We start from the raw sequence: 18,042 nt of genomic DNA on the forward strand, positions 1-18,042 counted from the left end.
TTTATCTTTTGGTTATTTTTAGAATTAAAAAATTATTATTATGTTCCAATCATTAGAAATATCATTTCAGCTCGAGTATGACTAAATTAAATGATTATTTTTAAAAATAAATAAATGATAGTATAATATTTATTTAACTCTTATAAGAATTTAAAATATTATTCAAGAGATACTATAGCTAGCTGGTAGTATTTGAGACTTCATCTAATATAGAATGAAATTTATGATAAAAACATGTCCAAGAATTTAACTTTACCTCAACTTTATTTATTGATAACAAGATTCGAAAATGATATGAAAAAAAAAAAAAAGAATACAAGTTAAATTTTAACAAAAGCATTTACGAATTTAACAAAAATAACAAAATGCATTTTGTATCTTTTGTGTCCATACAAATTATGACTTAATTTTCATGTAAAACCTAACACTAATACACAAATTTTCAATGTTTTACACTATATAAATATATAAATTGTCAGATCAACTAATCGGAATAGCATACCCAAATTTTTTCCTTAAATTTCTTTTGATATAGAATAAGTAAAGGAAATTCCAGCGGCTCTCGGCAGAGGTTCAGCTTGCCGTTGCAGAGAGCCAGAGACCATTTACCTCCTGAGCTTCATGAATCATGAAGTACCATCTACGAACAATAACATAAAATGCTGTCAAGAGAAATTCTAAAATTCATAACAACATTTTATCATTGAAAAACAAACACTGTAAAGTTCCAACATTGAAATGCTGAATCTTATTTGGCCATGCAGTTTGCTATCATCTACTTCACTGGAAGCCTTCTAGATGCAAACTTTGGAGAGTTTCTTTCTTTTCTGTATTTCTTTTCATGGTAGAAGAATTCAGTATTCTCTCTCTCCATAATGCGACCTACTTTATACTCTACAATTTAACCACTGGATTATGCCATCCATTATGGCTTCTCGTTCTGGCTCGAAAAGGAGATCATGTAACAGGCATACAGTTTTAGAGAAGCTTGAGGATCAGTTACAGTATCACCAGTACCGTGTAAAACTAGGAAAGGAACTCTCAATCTGTTCATATTCTGTTGCAAGTAGGATGTAATTCTAAGAATTTCATAACCAGTTCTTACGCGGAGGGATCCAGTGTACACCAGTGGATCTGAATACTTAGCCACCAGCGCCTCTGGGTCCATAGAAACTGGCATACCCTTTTTATTCGCAGCACTGACTTGGTATCTTGGCAATAGAAATGAGATAACTGGGGCAAGTACCTGTCAAAGGCAGAAGAAACAAGGAGATGAAGAATGACAATGCTCATTAGCTTAGTCACCATTTGGAACTCATGCTGGTATCACAGTGACAATTTTACACCAAGTTTGTAATTTCAAAGAATAAAAGGAAGGAAAGAGGAAAAAAAATGATCCTGGAAGTCTGATAGAAAAGAATATATAACTAAAGGAAATTCTTACCACGAATATTGGATGAGATGGCTGGACGCCTACAGCAGGGGAAGTCAGCATAATGCCTGCTACTTTGGCTTCAACCTTTAGATCAAGTGCTGCCTACAATTAATGCAAAAAAGTGAATGTTTGGCAGGAATAAAATCAAAAGACCAAAGGGCTTTCCTTTACCTATTTGAGTAAACAGACAAATTATCAACAAATGAACATATAAATTGAAGAAAAAGCAACAGATCATTAATAATATGTGATTCAAAATATTACTGGAGAACTACTGTTACTTATTAAACCTTACTTCAAGGACAATTGCGCCTCCTGTTGAATGACCAAAGCAAAAGCATGGAAGCCCATGATTTTCGGCTAAAACCTTTTGAAGGAATATTTTCTGTAACAAGTTGGGAAGTTAATTGAATATAGTTTAATTTGATACAATATTTACTTCAAATATATTTTTTTAGCTGAACGTTAAAACATACCATATCAGTAACAGCATCATCAAGAGAATGAACATATCCATGTAGCCCATCACTTCCACCATGTCCTACAGGATATGAGGAGCAAATAAACATAAGAATGAAAACAAAAATAAAAGTGATCACCAAATATAAAATACTGAGTTATATGAGACACAACTAAGGAATGCAGTCAGAGGTCAAAAATAGAAGCGACCATCAACAATGTACCAGAAAAAAGATAAAGCCTACAATAAACAAATGCCATTTGCAAGAGAAAGTTTCCAACAAACATGCATGGCAGGGAGATAAATGTGTTAAGAAAGCATATTTCCCACTAAAAGTACCATGCATGCTTCCAAATAGAGTGCGGTGGGGCAGGGGAAACCCGAACTTAGTTATCACAGACCCTGTTTCGGAGATTAATTATTTGTGGCATATGCTAGCATGCTGCTAGGTGCAACTATGGTTGAAGAGTGTTTCTCCCATTGACATTTTTCTACCAGGGAAACTTCCATGTACCGTGGAAAATTCATCTAAACTGAAATTTGAGAAGCGAAGAATGAGGAAACTATCGTAAAAAGATATATTTCTTGTTTCTACAGGTCATATAAAACAGGATGACAGTTTTTTCAGGTCTAGCTTACTATAAACACTAAAACGTCAGCTTACTTATGTGACGAGCTTCAAATGACGTTTTGGCACCAATGGGCTTCCCAATCGAAATACTTAAGCCCTGCAACATCCAAATATAGATGCATTGTTGAAGAAAGGTGTCTCTAGACTATGAAGAACAATAAATAGAAGATAATCTGTGAAGGATTATCTGAAAGAATGAAGACAAGACTAAATTGATTGTGCGGAAAGTTCTTTTAGAACTAATTTTAAACCAGCATGGAAAAACTACCGTGTAAACAGGAGTAACAGATGCAACCGAAATGCCTTTGAAGGAAATAGCAATTTTTTATCGTTTGTGCATTCTCTTCTGTCACAAATGCTATACAGCTCTTTTTCTTAGTCTCTAGTCAGCAATCAGATTGAAGGTATAAGTATTATGCGAGTATCACTCGAAAAACATGATGCTCTATGCGAGAAACTTATGGCCATCCATGGATGTAAGAAGAACGTACATGAATTTTTGTTAAAAAAAAAAAGGAGAATTTGAAAACCAATTCTATCCAATAACACTGATATAGGATTTTAAGTAGTCCTTAGATTGTTAACAAACTTATTTCATTGGGATTATTGTGAAGTCACCTAAACAATACGATTGATAAACAAGACCAATCTATAATTCCATGATGTTGAGGCAGAAAAAACATTTCCACCACAAAAATAATGAGCAGGCAGATATATTTTTGCAATTCAAGAACTTCACAAAGAATAGTTGAAATTATTAGAAGATGACGAAGGCTTTTCTTCTTCTATATTTGTCTTTGGGTCTATGATGTCTGACGAAATGGTAGACTCTATTCTGTAGTTTTTACTTTTCCTATTCTTGTTTCTAATTCCTTTTTAAATATAGTCTCTTTCCATTGATGTGAAATAATATTTAACATTGAGCTTGAAGAGACAAATGACTTGATTAAGCTTAAAAAGCAATACAGAGAAAATTTTAAGGACACTTGGAAAACTCTCAGGCATAACAAGAACAGCATGTTCCTTCATCCTAATCTTTCCTCTAATTGAAAGAGTGACCAGAAACATTCATCACTTGTGATAAAAAGTAACAGAAATCACTATTGAAAAACATACATGGACCACATAAGAAGGATCTTGAAGAGTGCAACAAGAGAAGTAGGATGGAAGACATTCTTCATAGGAAGAATTAGCTAGGACTTATATAGAGAAAGCATCAATCTTAAAATGTGGCCTCTGATTTTCATTCTAGTCAATTATATGAAAGAGTCACTGAACAAAAAAAAAAGGGGGGGGGGGGGATGTACTATTCCAAAAATAAAGGACACAAAATAAATAAAAGACAGGCTTTTGGGTCAAGAAGAATGTGATTTTAATTGTCTGCCTATGAAACTTAAACTTACCAATCCAATCCATTCCATAGACCTTGAATCCATTAGCATTAAGCCGCTTTGCAAAATCACTGTATCTGCCACTGTTGTGAAAAGAGAGAAACATCTTAAGCAAAAGATATGAAAAGCTATGGAGTTGATTGAATATGACCTATAAAATGGCATTAGATCCAAATAACAAACCTGTGTTCATTCAGACTATGCAAAATAACAACTAGTCCCCTGGAAAAGTCAAGGAAATAACATCTCTATCAAATTGAATAAAGTGGGAATTTTGAACTTTAAAAGAGAAGCAAACCAAAAATCAATAATTTAAAAGAATGTAATCCATAATTCAATGATGGGAGAAACAGTGAGACTAAAAAGAAGTGATAGAAGTAGTAGAAGACTATTTAATTGATAATTGAAAGAAATAGTTTGTTTGATTGATAGAACATGACTGAAAAAGAATTTCTAATGACACTTTTTAAACTTTCAGTATGTAAAATATGGAAAGGAAAAAAATATGATTATATAGGAAATAACACAAGTAAATTCTTATCCCACTAAGCTTCACTATAACAATTCTTCCCAATATGAATAAAGTTTGGTGGTATCAATGTGTCTGCAACATCTGGTATTTGCAGTTCATTTAAGGAAGAGAGATCAATATCCAAACGTCCAAAATCTAAGAGTTTCAGCTAAGAAAAATCTGATGACTCAACCCATCTCAGGTTAGGTGGGCCTGCACCAGTTAAGAAACCATTGACCTACCAACTAGCAGCAATCAAGATTCCTAAGTACCATTTTAATTCTAAAACACATACATAAAACAAGCTAGAAAAGATATGGCTTGACTTGCCAGTTTAAGTTTAGAGGCTTGAGGTAGCAACTGTACCGTTGTAATAGCAACATAGAATTATCTACTGAAAAAAGATTATATGGTTCTGAGCCTTTATAATGGTCTTGGCAAACTTATTAGACTTGTACATATATAAAACAAGCAAGATAAGAAAGCTACAAATAAACTTTGAAGAAAGCTCATACATATAAAAAGCTACAAAAGATATTCACTTGCCAGTTTAAGTTTAGAGGCTTGAGGTAGCAACATAAAATTATCTAGTGAAAAAAGATTTTATGGTACTGAGCTTTATAATGATCTTGGCAAACTTATTAGACTTGTATCTTCATCCGGGAAGAGACTTTTTGGCTTCAATTAATTTAAATTAGATCCAATTGTTTAAGTAAACTAACTCCATCGCTGTCATCAAAGCCCACCTTAACCATCATATTTTAATCAAGTCATCCAACAAAGACCCTAATACCAAAGTCTAAAATCTGTTAGCTCCTAGCAAGGTAAATAGCTAAATTATCACCAGAGCAAAATTCAAATATAGTAAAGACAGAATTGAAACTACCACTAACAGAGAATATTCTTATTTCAGGCCAATCAAAATCATTTTATTTTATTTTTACTTTTTTAGTAAAATTTATTTTCACATTTCATTTGCTTGTTTTAGTTTCCATTGGCATAAGAGCAGCACACATAAAAAAGTTCTGGCTCAATTTTACTAATTCTCAGGTATTTAACAAGAACATCAATTCCTAAAGCTGAACTATGCATAAACGAAAAAACTCAAGAGACCCTGGTACAATCATCTATGAATGAAATAAACTATCTCAAACCAAAAATATTAGGAATTGTAAAGGGACCCCAAATGTCACTATGAATCAAGTAAAAGGGAGTAGAACTTTTTTGTTACTGATTGGAAAAGACATACGTCTATGCAATGTGGAAACTGAATGTATATTGAAAAACTGCTTATTGAGAATTATACAAGAATCTTAGGTTTATATACAACTAACTAGGGGTTAAACTAGGAAACTAAATCTTCATAAAAAACTAATCCTATAATTGAGGGATTGTCTATCCTAATTTCAGAGATACAAATACTTAATTCTAGAGATACAAATATAAATATACAGATTACAAGATACTATAAATAAGTGTTTTCCCACACTCCCCCTCAAGCTGGTGAATAGGTGTTTTTCATTCCCAACTTGGAAATAATTTCTTTAAATGTTGCACTGCTGAGACCTTTAGTCAACACATCTGCAAGTTGACCCTTGGTTGATACATAAGGTGTACAAATCAACCCACTGTCTAGTTTCTCCTTTATGAAATGTCGGTCTACTTCAATGTGTTTTGTTCTGTCATGTTGCACAGGATTGTGTGCAATGCTTATTACAGACTTGTTATCATAGTAGAGTCTCATTGGTCCATCCCACTTGATCTTCAAGTCTTCTAGGATAATCTTTAACCATAGTAGTTCACAAATTCCTTGAGCCATTGCTCTGAACTCTACTTCAGCACTTGATCTTGCCACTACATTCTATTTTTTACTCCTCCAAGTCACAAGATTACCACCTAAAAAAATGCAGTAGCCTAAGGTGGATCTTTTATCAATTACTGAACCTACAATCAGCATCTGTATATGCTTCTAGAACTAACCCTGAATTTCTTTTGAATAAGATATTTCTTTCAAGATTGGCCTTCAAATAGTGCAATATACGGTAGACAGCCTGTAAGTGCACCTCTTTAAGACTATGCATAAATTGACTTACCACACTCACAGCATATGCTATATCAGGTCTAGTATGTGAAAGATAAATGAGTCTTCCAACTAATCTTTGGTACATCTCTCTATTTACAGCAACATCTTCATTAGCTTATCCAATTTTATGATTAGGATCTATATGGGTATTTGCAGGTTTACATGCAAACTTCCTAGTTTCTTTCAGAAGATCCATCACATATTTCTGTTATGAGATAAAAATACCATGCGGTGAGTGAGCTACTTCAATTCTTAGGAAGTACTTCAATCTTCCTAGCTCATTTATCTCAAATTCTCTAGCCAAACACTGTTTTAGAGATTCTCTCTTTTTTTCATCATCTCCAATTACAATTATATCATCAACATATACTAATAGAACTGTGACTCTCCCTGAATCAGAGTGCTTGATAAATAATGTGCGATCTCCTTGACTCTGTTTATATCCCATTGCTAGCATCACTTTGGTAAATCTCCTGAACCAAGCTCTAGGAGATTGTTTAAGGCCATATAAAGCTTTTTTCAGTCTGCATACTTTGTTTGCTTCTAGATGACCTCCAAATCCCGGTAGAGCCTTCATATATATTTCTTCCTCCAAATCACCATGTAGAAAAGCATTCTTTACATCAAATTGTTGAAGCTGCCAATTGTAATTTGCAGCCAATGATAACAAAATCTTAACTGTATTCATCTTGGCAATTGGAGCAAAGGTTTCCTGGTAATCCACTCCATGGTTTTGAGTGTAGCCTTTAGCCACTAACCTGGCTTTATAACTTTCAACAGTACTATCTGCCTTGTATTTTACAGTGAAAACTCATTTATACCTCACTGGATTTTTTTCTTTAAGCAACTCTACCAGTTCCCATGTTTGATTTTTCTCTAAGGCCTCCATTTCTATTTTCATGGTTTGCCTCCATTTTTCACTAGATAATGCCTCGGATAATGTAGTTAGAACAGAAATAGTGTTTAGACTCACAAGAAAATTTTTGTAGGATGGTGAGAATTTTTCAAATGATACAAAATTAGAGATTGGGTATAGTGGATGCTTGGTACATTCTCTGATTTCTTTCCTAATGGCAATAGGCAGATCATAATCACTAGTTATAGTTTTAGGAGATTCATGCTCATTTTGAAAAACAGAGTAAAAAACTGTAGTTACCTCATTTTCAGAGTTAGGGTCAGGTTCTTGGACTGGCATTGGTTCAGGATCTAAAACTTTCCTTCTTGAGTACACTTGTAATTCCTTCATAGAATCAAGAATAATATTATCCTTTTGTCACATCTTTCGTATTTAGAATGGGTTCAGACTCAAATTCAGTGTTTGACTTAGGCTCAGCAGAAATAGGTTTTGACTCAGAAGAATTAATGGGTGTAAATGTTGAAAAAGGGGGCAAATCAAGCAAAAGGAAGTCTTTATCCTTATCGTCCATAAATGAAGTCTCCCCCTAAAGATAAGGTTGAGTAAAAAATGGTTTATTTTCTTCAAAAGTGACCTCTACAGACAAAAAAAATTTTTTGGTAGAAGGATGATAGCACTTATATCCTTTTTGAGTTGAAGAATACCCCACAAAAATACACTTAATCGCTCTTGGATCCAACTTTCCCCTGTTATGACTATGAACATGAACAAATGATGTACAACCAAATATCCTAGGTGTGAGATTATTTGTGCTATAGAGGTTAGTATAAAATTGTGAGAGTAGTTCCATAGGAGTTTTAAATCCCAAAACTCTTGAAGGTAACCTATTTATAATGTGTGTGGTAGTGAGAACAGCTTCCCCCAGTAAGATTTAGGTACATTTTCTTGAAAAATAAAGGCTCGGGTTGTGGCTAGTAAATGGCTGTTTTTTCTCTCTGCCACTCCATTTTGTTGTGGAGTATTAACACAAGATGACTCATGGATAATCCCCTCTTTTTGGAAATAGGTGGATAGACTCTGGCTAAAGTAATCTCTTGCATTATCAAACCTAAATCTCTTGATTCTCACTCCAAATTGATTTTGGATCATGTTTTGAAAGCTTAAAAACACACTATTCACATCTGATTTGGATTTAAGTAAAAAAATCCAAAAGACCCTGGTACAACCATCTATGAATGAAATAAACCATCTCGCACTAAAAATATTAAGAATTATAGAGGGACCCCAAATGTCACTATGAATCAAGTAAAAGGGAGTAGAACTTCTTTTGTTACTGATTGAAAAAGACACACGTCTATGCTTTGCAAGTTCGCAAATATCACAATGAAAATCTTCGACATTTAATCCTTTGAACAAAGAAGGAAACATGTTTTTCAAAGTTCCAAAAGAATGATGTCTAAGATGAAAATGATAAAGCCAAATTTTATCTTTATTGGAAGATTTTTCAAAAAGAAATGACAAAGGTAAACTATTCTTGATATTACTTGTGTTATTTGATGTCTCAAGATAGTATAGTCCATCATTCTCCTTAGCAAGTCCAATCATCTTTCCTGAACTTTGGTCCTGAAATTCACAATAAGAGGAATAAAAAGTTACTTTGCAATTCATATCTCTGGTAAATTTTTGTATAGATATCAGATTAGTAGACAATCCAGGAACATGAAGAACATTTTTTAGAACAAACGAGGTATTAACTTGAACATCTCCTAATCCTGCCATTGTAGTAAGTGAACCATCTGCAACAACAATTTTCTTATTACTAGGACACAGGTTATATGTACTAAATTTTTGTGAGGAATGTGTTATGTGGTCTGTGGCTCCTGAGTCAATGACCCAAGAACTCGTAATAGGCTTAGTCGAGACATTTAATCCATGAGAACCGGAAGCTTTACCTGAACTAGAAACCTTACCCAAAGAACATACCACAGTAGGCTTTTCAAGGATTTTCAATAAGTTTCTCAGCTTTTCAATCTCTTCCTTGTCGAACTCTCCTTGTTTCTGAGATATCTGTAGTACTCTAATGATTTTTTCAGTTAACATTTCCTCAAATTGGGTGGTAGTGATATCTTTCTTTGAAAGGGTTCGGCAATGAAGGCTTAAACAGGATTTGGCAATGAAGGCCTAAAAAAGTCAGAAATGAAGGCTAAAAATTTTGCTTCCCAAAAAGAGCCTAAAGCTTTGATATTATGTGAAAACTGAATGTATATTGAAAAACTGCTTATTGAGATTATACAAGAATCTTAGGTTTATATACAACTAACTAGGGGTTAAACTAGGAAACTAAATCTTTCTAAAAAACTAATCCTATAATTGAGAGATTGTCTATCCTAATTTTAGGGATACAAATATTTAATTCTAGAGATACAAATATAAATATACAGATTACAAGATTACAACCAGCTGTAAATAAGTGTTTTCCCACGTAAAGTATTTTACACACTTAACACAAATGATAAAAGCATTTTGATTTATCAGTTTTTCCCTTTGAAACTTCAATTCAATAGGAAAATGTGCCAAATTATGTGTTTCCCGGGAGCTGATAAGGCACTGCCAAAAAATTTGACAGATATATGACAGACTATGGTAGAAGAGTACCGGAAATATTCTCTCCTTTGCAAATGCCATTCCACCAACATTCACAGCATAATACAGGCAAGACAAGGTAGCGGGCCAAAAGCAGAAGAAAGAGATTCAGCGCAGGAATAATCAAGAAAAAAACATATAGATTGCCTTTTACTTGGGCACAACAATCCTTGGGACTCGGTCCTGCTGCAGGGAATTATAAGGGCAGAAATGGGGACAAGACATTATATCTTTTTATCAATACACTATACATAGTTTTAACCGCTAGTTGACAGTGATGATATAGATTTCTTAGAGAATATGCCATCTAAATATTCAGTGTCATTGGAAACTCAGCCATTTATGCATGCTTCTGTCAACGTATCAAGTGAGGACATCGCACCACAGTTTTTAGATATGTACCTCTTTAATTAGTTTCTGCATTTTAAATATTTCAAAGCATAACATCAAGATGATGCAAAGATGCACAGGGAGCAGAATTCTATTCAACATCATAACAGCATTGCTATATTACTAATAATAGAGACATTTTCTTGGGGGTGAGGGGAATCGAAGGAAACATAGAGATTAACGTACTTTAATTTTTTTTTCCAAAAAAAAATAAAAATTAGTACAATAATCAATAAGTTCCATCCCCTAAAGATGATCATAAACAAGTATGATGATTCCTTAAAAGAACAATGCTCCTATTTTCTAGAATCCCAGAACAATTAATCCAATCTTTTTTTTTTCTTTGTTTTTCGTCTACACAGAACTAGAAATGTCACATGAAAACCTAAATTCGGCACGAGAAAGAAGTCTCTTTTAAGCTGTGGAGAAGGGGGGGAAATTCTCTATCTCATTCTCAAAAACCCTATTTCCTGAGCTATTTTATAAGAAATTAAATTAAATTATCCACTTAAACAAAAGTGATCAAATACTAAAATTATTAATAAGTGACATTTATTTAATGTTAAAAGAAAAAATAATAATAGCAAAATCTTTATAAAAAAAATGGGAAATTTAATCTAAAACTGACCTGACTTTGACAGAAATCGGAGTCCAAGACTGAGTGAATATCGTGTCACCTCTTGCACTAGAAAAGAGGAAAAACTCTCTCTCTGTAACGCCATCATCGTCCTGAACCACCCTGCGAACCGCCAGTGATCGCCTCACCACCGCCTCCTGGTCCACAGCCACCGCCGCGCTTCTCCAAGGAACCCTTGCCGCCAGCACCCTAACCAACGCAGCCGCCGACTCTTTCCTCCCGCTCCCCTGTTTCTCATCCTTTCCCACTTTCTCCCCGGAATTGATCGCGGATGAGCGTCTTTTTCCCCGGAATGGCAACAGCAGCAACAAAACCACGGCGTTTAGCAGCACCAACAGGCTCCTCAAAGCACGTAATGTGAGGAAAGCGTTTATGCGGCCACTTGCGCCGGACGTTAACGGCTCAACGTCCATTCTTTTAGCAGTGTATGAGAATAAGGTATAGAAATCCTAGAAACGGCTGTTTGGTTTGCAATGGTTTTGGTTATAAACGTCTGTTTTCACATGAACTTTGTAATGGTTAAATAAATGGAAATTTTTGAAATTTAGTTTCTCTGGGTAATAGAATCCTTCTAGTTGATGAACTAATCATAAACGGAGAGAAACCAAATCAAAAGAAAGAAAATCTTTAAATACTGTCTTTCGCTTTTCCTATATTAACTTTTGGAATTGGAAAATTATGCCTTAACCATTTTTAGAGCAGAACAGAAGCTATTGAATAAATCATAATCCAGTAGTAAAGGAAAGAGCTTCGGTTCCTGGAGGATAAAGGCAAGGCATACAAAAATTAAATTTATCCGTAAGAATTTCTGGCAGAGAAAAGAGAATAAAAAGTAAAAATCAAATTTGATTTGTCTGTTGTTAATATCAAAATAAATGAAAGAAAAATGTGTTGAAACTTGAAAGAGGATGCCAGGCTCAGGCAGGAATCAGAAAAAAAAAATAGAAACAAAAAAACAACTTTTTAAATAGACGGTTCTAGAAATTACAGGTGGATGGGAACAGGAATGAAAAACAAAACAAAAAAATAATTAGTCAATATTCAAATGACGCGTGTCCAAAGAGTTATGAAAAGTACAAGCCGGTAATGCGGCGAACAGACGGTCAAAAAGGAAAGTGTCAGATAGTGACCAGCGGAAATTACGAAGTCCGTGGTGTCTGCCATTTGTGACACGTGTAATATCTTGTGTTGAAAAGTAGAAAAGAAAATTTTCTTTTCCTTTACCTTGGACAGAGGCGATAAATTTTGGTTAAATGATTTTGGATAAGCTGAATTGAAACAATTTTGAATTCTTTGATATTAATTTAAAATTAAATTAATTAATTTAAATTATTTAAGATAATTTTTGGATGATTTAAATTTAAATTATATTAAATTATATTAAATTTGAATTTAAATCAGATTTATATTTAATGAACTTAATTTGTTGATTTTTATTAAAATTTAATTTCAATTTAAACAAAATTTTCAAAATTTTGAGATTCGGTGAGCTTTGCCTCCTTCACTTATGCCATCTTTATTGGTTGGCATTTTATCTCGTAAACTATGCTTCTTAATAGTAATAAAATTAAATTAATGACTAATTTCAACTTACATCCACTTGTTTCACTTCAACAAAAAAAAAAGATAATTTGCATAGAGAAAAATAATAAAGCCATTGGTACGACATAGCATTAGAAAAATCATCTTAAGAAATTTGAAATTGTCAAATTTGATAATTGAATTAAAAATTAAATATTCTATCAATAGTCCATGCAACTATTGGCTAATAGTGATGCATAATATTAAATAATTAATGATAATTGTTGAGTAGCACTTTCAGGTTTTGTTAGGATGATATTAACATAAAATAATAGTATTTTTATTTTGATAAGAATAATTTATAAATTAAAAAAATATTTTTAAAATAATATTTTAATTAATTTTTTTAAGTATTTATAAATATAACTAGTTATACAAAATTAAAAACACATCAAATCAATTATTCAATATGTCAACTCATATCTAATCTCAAAACATACATAATAAATCTCAACCCAACCAAACACTCGTCGTACTCATGAACCCTCTCATTTTACTCTAATGTTATAGAGCATCCTCTCACCAAATATTCATATATATATATATATATAAATAAAAATATCCATGTGTACTCTCTTTAAACTCGTAAATGTTTATCTTATAAAACTCTATAAATCACCATCTTTCTCTCATGTCTATTCTTAATTCTAATTTTATCAAGATTCTTACTATTTATAAGTTTTTTTCACAAAAATTCCTTTTGAATTCTTGACTTACAATTTTTTTGTTAATCAATTAATTTTTAATTAATATCGAAAAAATCTCAACATATCTATTAACTTTTTTTTTTTTTTAGGTTTAAGTTAATATTCTCAAAAGAATTTGCTCACTTGCTCCATGTCCATCATCTCGACCTTCCCACGCATAGCTATTGTGATCAATTGATTACAATCATGTTTAAGAAAAAAAAAAAAAAGAAATAACAATAAAGTCGGAAGATTTTAAGAAGAGTGGAACTCAATCTTTGAAAGACTTTAAAAACTCCACGTGAATAAACCTAATAAAGAATATTAGCTTTACAGAGTTCAACTTCCCCTTAATGATAACATTAACCAAGCTATTAAACTCATAAGAATTCTCATAAGAATTCTTAATAATAATTCAACATGCCTAATAAAGATAACAAGCAATAAATTGATATAACTATTAAAAAACCAACCCCACTCCTAAATGGTATATAACATTGACCTACTTATTGAACTAAAAAAAAAAATCCTAATGATAAATCTACTTGCCACCACAATGATAAAAACATAAATTGATAATTATTTAAATAACCAAGCATAATAATTATCAAAATAATCAACCCTAAAAATATGCTATCAAAAAATGCAGTATTTTGATAGAAATTTTCATCAGCAATATTTTATTTTTCATCAATAATGAAAATTTTCTTTGGTATAAAGCTTTGCCTCTAATACAATTTCATGAGTATATTTTTTTGGTCGGTATATTATTTTACTATTTTTTTTAAAATTAATGGAAAATTTTTTTAAAAAAATCTATTGGTAATAATTAAAATTTTATTAATAATAATTAATATTTCAATCAGTAATACTTATTTTTCAATCATATTTAATTATATATTTTTATAATTTTTGTCATTTTATTCTAATTTTTAAATAGATTTTTAAAGTAATTATATGAATATTAAAAAATATATAAATAGAAAAATTAAACACAGACTACGTATTTGATGCGCTGACCATGTATACATGTTATACACTCACTATTAATCAACCCTATGATGACAACTCATTAATGAGTTAAAAAATATAAGAATATATTACAAAATTATTTATAAAGTCTAATTAAATAAAACAAAAAAAATACATATATGCTATAACTAGCTAGCATGCTGCATTAAATTGTTCTATAATAAATTTAGTTTGTAACTTCTTATCAAAAGCTAGAGAGCTCTCTCTTGAGCAAAAAATTGTTTGATCTGTATCACATGTCTATGATGAGTACTTAAACATTACCCCCACCAAATGCAAATAAAAATAATGGCAACCAATGGTCTTCACTTCAATTGGAATGTTAAACAACTTTGAGTCAAAACATTTGTTAAAAATTAAAAAAAAAAAAAACTTATTGACCAACAATTGATTGCAGTAAAATTTTAGCATTTTATCATATCTTTTTTGTGCAATTTCTAGTGAATATTTGCTTGTTTCTTGATAAATTTGGCAAAAATACTTTTAATTGCTTAAATATTCAATGTGTAGGTAAAAAAATAGGAAAAGAGGAAAAATGAAGTTTTTGGACTCATTTTGGATGCATTTTGGTGTAAAAAGCTCTATTTGGTCGAAACTAGTGTGATCATGCTTCAAATGTCATACTTGAGAGATTTTTCCTACCTTTCGTTCATTGCTTCCTTTGCTTATTTAAGCCTTAAATGAACTTCAATTCAAGTTTTAAACTTCATATTTTTCTTGTTTAAATATTATGTATTTGTCACCTTTGTACTAAAGTTGCATGAGTTAAAATGGATACAAAGAGAAAGGTGTAGCTTGGAGCTTATATTGGAGTTGAAATTTATAGATTTTTACAAGGCTAATTTGGAAATTGAATGGCTTTTAATTGGCTAAAAATTAAAGAAGAATTGAAGCAAAATTTGGTGCCTAAATGGAAAAGAAGGACTCAAGCTCAACCGTTGGATTCAATTAAGTAGTGATATAATGAGTTGGTGCCTTTTCTCAGATTTAAATGGGAAACCAATTACCAACTACTTTTATGGCATTTTGGAGGCTTCTAATTGGTCATAATTTTGACTATTTAAAGCTTAAAAGACCAAAGGAAGAAATGTTGAAGAGAATTGAAAAGATGAGAAGCAAACTATGAAGCTTATAAAGTAATTTAGCTTATGTGGCATTTTAGCTAGTTATTTCTTATAATTCGATTGGTTAGAACACATCATCCTTGGCCTATAAATAGGGGTAGTGGTTGGCCAAGCAAAGAAAGAAAGAGATCAGAGAGAGAGTTAAGAAGTAGATTTTAAGATTTACATTTCTTGCTTTTACTTTTCTTATTCATTTTCACTTAAGTAGTTTCCTCCTCATTCTTTTAAAAAGTTGTTTGGGAGAAAATTCTCTTAATTTTCTAGCAAAATTTACATTTTCTACATTTACTTTTCATTCACTTTAAGATTCAAGCAATGCTATTTACTTTTTTTTAAGTTTTCTTGCACTTTTACATTTTTTTTTTTTACTTTCTCAAAGCTGTTTGGCTATTTTCAACACTGCACTACTTGTAGTTTTCAAATTAGATCTCATTGAATTCTTGCTTGTTTTGCTTCAATTTTTTTTTTTGCAAACTCTCAATTCATAGGACTTTAGATCTTGAAATTTTCGTTGTCAAATTCCATTTGCATTTTTTTTAAATCATCAAAGTTTCGACTCGAAATCTAGCAACAAAGGAGGTAGCAAATGGTGACAGCACCTATGGTGGCTTTTCTCCATGCTAGGTGACTGGTTGATTGTTGATATCTTCTACACTTTTTCACTTGTTTACTTCAAGTTTTATGATTCCTTGCTTTTAATTTCATACTCTTACATGTTGTTTGGGTAATTTTCTCTCAATTGCTCTATTTTTACATTTCTAACACTTTGATTTTTGTGGAAGTTAATTAAGATTGTTAATGCATTTGTTTTCTTTGATTTCTTTGTTGAATCTTGTAGTAATCTTGTAGATCTAAGTTTCCTTAGCTAAGTTTTAGTTCATTTGCACTATAGGATTATAGATCTAAATTTTCATTTTGAATTTATTGCATTTCTAGATTTTAAAGTTAGTTTCAATTTTACAAATTTCAACCATTCCTTGCAATATTTGTTTGAGTAATTTCACTTCAATTGTGTTTTGGTTCATGTTGAGTTGTTGTTTTTACATCCAAGGTTCTATTTAGATTAATTTCATGAAGGATTAGATGTGCATTTCATTTTGAAGTTAAGAGTTATTTAACTTTCAATTAAGAGGTTGTTAGTTTTGATTATGTGCAAGTTTCTTCTTTTGAACTTTTACTTACTGTTTGGTTGTTATTTTAGCTTCCTAATTCATGTTCAATAGCTTAGATTTACTTTTCAATAATGTTAGAATTAATTAAATGCAATTTAACTACTTGCTTTCTTATATTTTCAACATGCTTTTCTTGCACTTAATGAATATGTTTTCGGTTATGTGCATTTCTATTCTTTGTTTTTATTTTCTTGTTGAGACTAACTTAGTAATTTTCCCTCTAATAAAATGAATTAACTTTAGAACGAGTATGGAAATAATAGGTACTTAGCCTGGACTTCTTATGGGAATGATATCTTGACTTTGGTCATTATTATTACTTGAATAATCTATAAACTTACAGAAATCTTCAAATCAAGAACCAAGCCAAAAAAAGTACAAAATAGTACATAAAAAACATAATAGTAGAGTGAAGGTAGAGATCTACTTTAGCCTAACGAACATATATATATTTATTTTGTTATTAGTAGTAGCTTCTCAGTAACAATCTTAATGAACATATATTTATTTGGGCTAAAGAACATATATACATGTATTTTAGTAACAGAAAGGAAATCCAGTAACAACAACTTTAATGAACCATAACTTCATGTCGATGTAAGACATTAAATTGTATATGAAGGGTAGCTTTTAAGAACTAAATTGAAGCCAATTGAAATAAAAAAGATAAATGAATACATAAAAAAAATCTCAATTCATGTAATGAAATAATATCACTACAGTACACTTGATATTAAAAACAATATTTCAACTAGCAGGTATATAACAAGTAAAGCATTTGTTTAGTTATCATTAACACATAAAAAAACTAGTACTAATAAACAAATACTCTACTTTTATTAACTAACTAAACATATAAGATGCAAATATACAAATAAAAAACTCAAAGTGAGAGAAGGGTGACCTAAGCATTACCAAAGATAGCTAGGATCAGATGGGCATTTTACAACAACTTACATTGCTTAATTATGCAAGATAAGTTGCTTTTGTTATCAAATATCTACAACTAAAGAAAATATTGTCCTTTTATTATAGAATATTTTAATAATGAGGTGCCTAGCATGGGTCTTATTAGTGCAGAACGTAAGGCCTAATCAAGAAAAAAAGCTCTTTCAAATAAACCATAGAAAAAGAAAGGTCAATGATTCCAAGCCTTTTCTACATCTTTAGCTATCAAGATTTCACTTTTTGCAAACAAAGCCCCTACTCCTTTTAAACACCAAAGGGTAATGCAATAGAGATGTATGTTAATTGTAGGACTATAAAAGGTATTTTGTCATATAATCATTTTTAATCAAGGAAATTTGTATTTAAAGTTCAAATCATTTGAAAACTCAATCATATTTGTTTTCTAAATGACAACATTAAAAAAAAAGTTGAAAAAACCAAACTTGAAGAAACATATACAAA

The 18,042-nt window shown here is 31.4% G+C and overlaps 1 pseudogene across 1 annotated transcript; it reads right to left on the bottom strand.

The window, feature by feature from the left end:
- Positions 1 to 347: 347 nt before the first annotated feature.
- On the bottom strand, positions 348 to 11,962 carry LOC111282378 (uncharacterized; annotated as a pseudogene). Its single transcript, XR_016329242.1, has 7 exons — positions 11,029 to 11,962; positions 4,101 to 4,139; positions 3,930 to 4,000; positions 1,912 to 1,976; positions 1,731 to 1,820; positions 1,445 to 1,537; positions 348 to 1,246 (listed from the first exon to the last, which is right to left on the bottom strand). The product of XR_016329242.1 is annotated as an uncharacterized LOC111282378 (transcript).
- Positions 11,963 to 18,042: the final 6,080 nt, after the last annotated feature.

The sequence above is a fragment of the Durio zibethinus genome, chromosome 17, assembly GCF_047325235.1.
Source record: "Durio zibethinus cultivar Kanyao isolate XHJ-2024 chromosome 17, ASM4732523v1, whole genome shotgun sequence".
In the NCBI taxonomy this organism is placed as follows: Eukaryota; Viridiplantae; Streptophyta; class Magnoliopsida; order Malvales; family Malvaceae; genus Durio; species Durio zibethinus.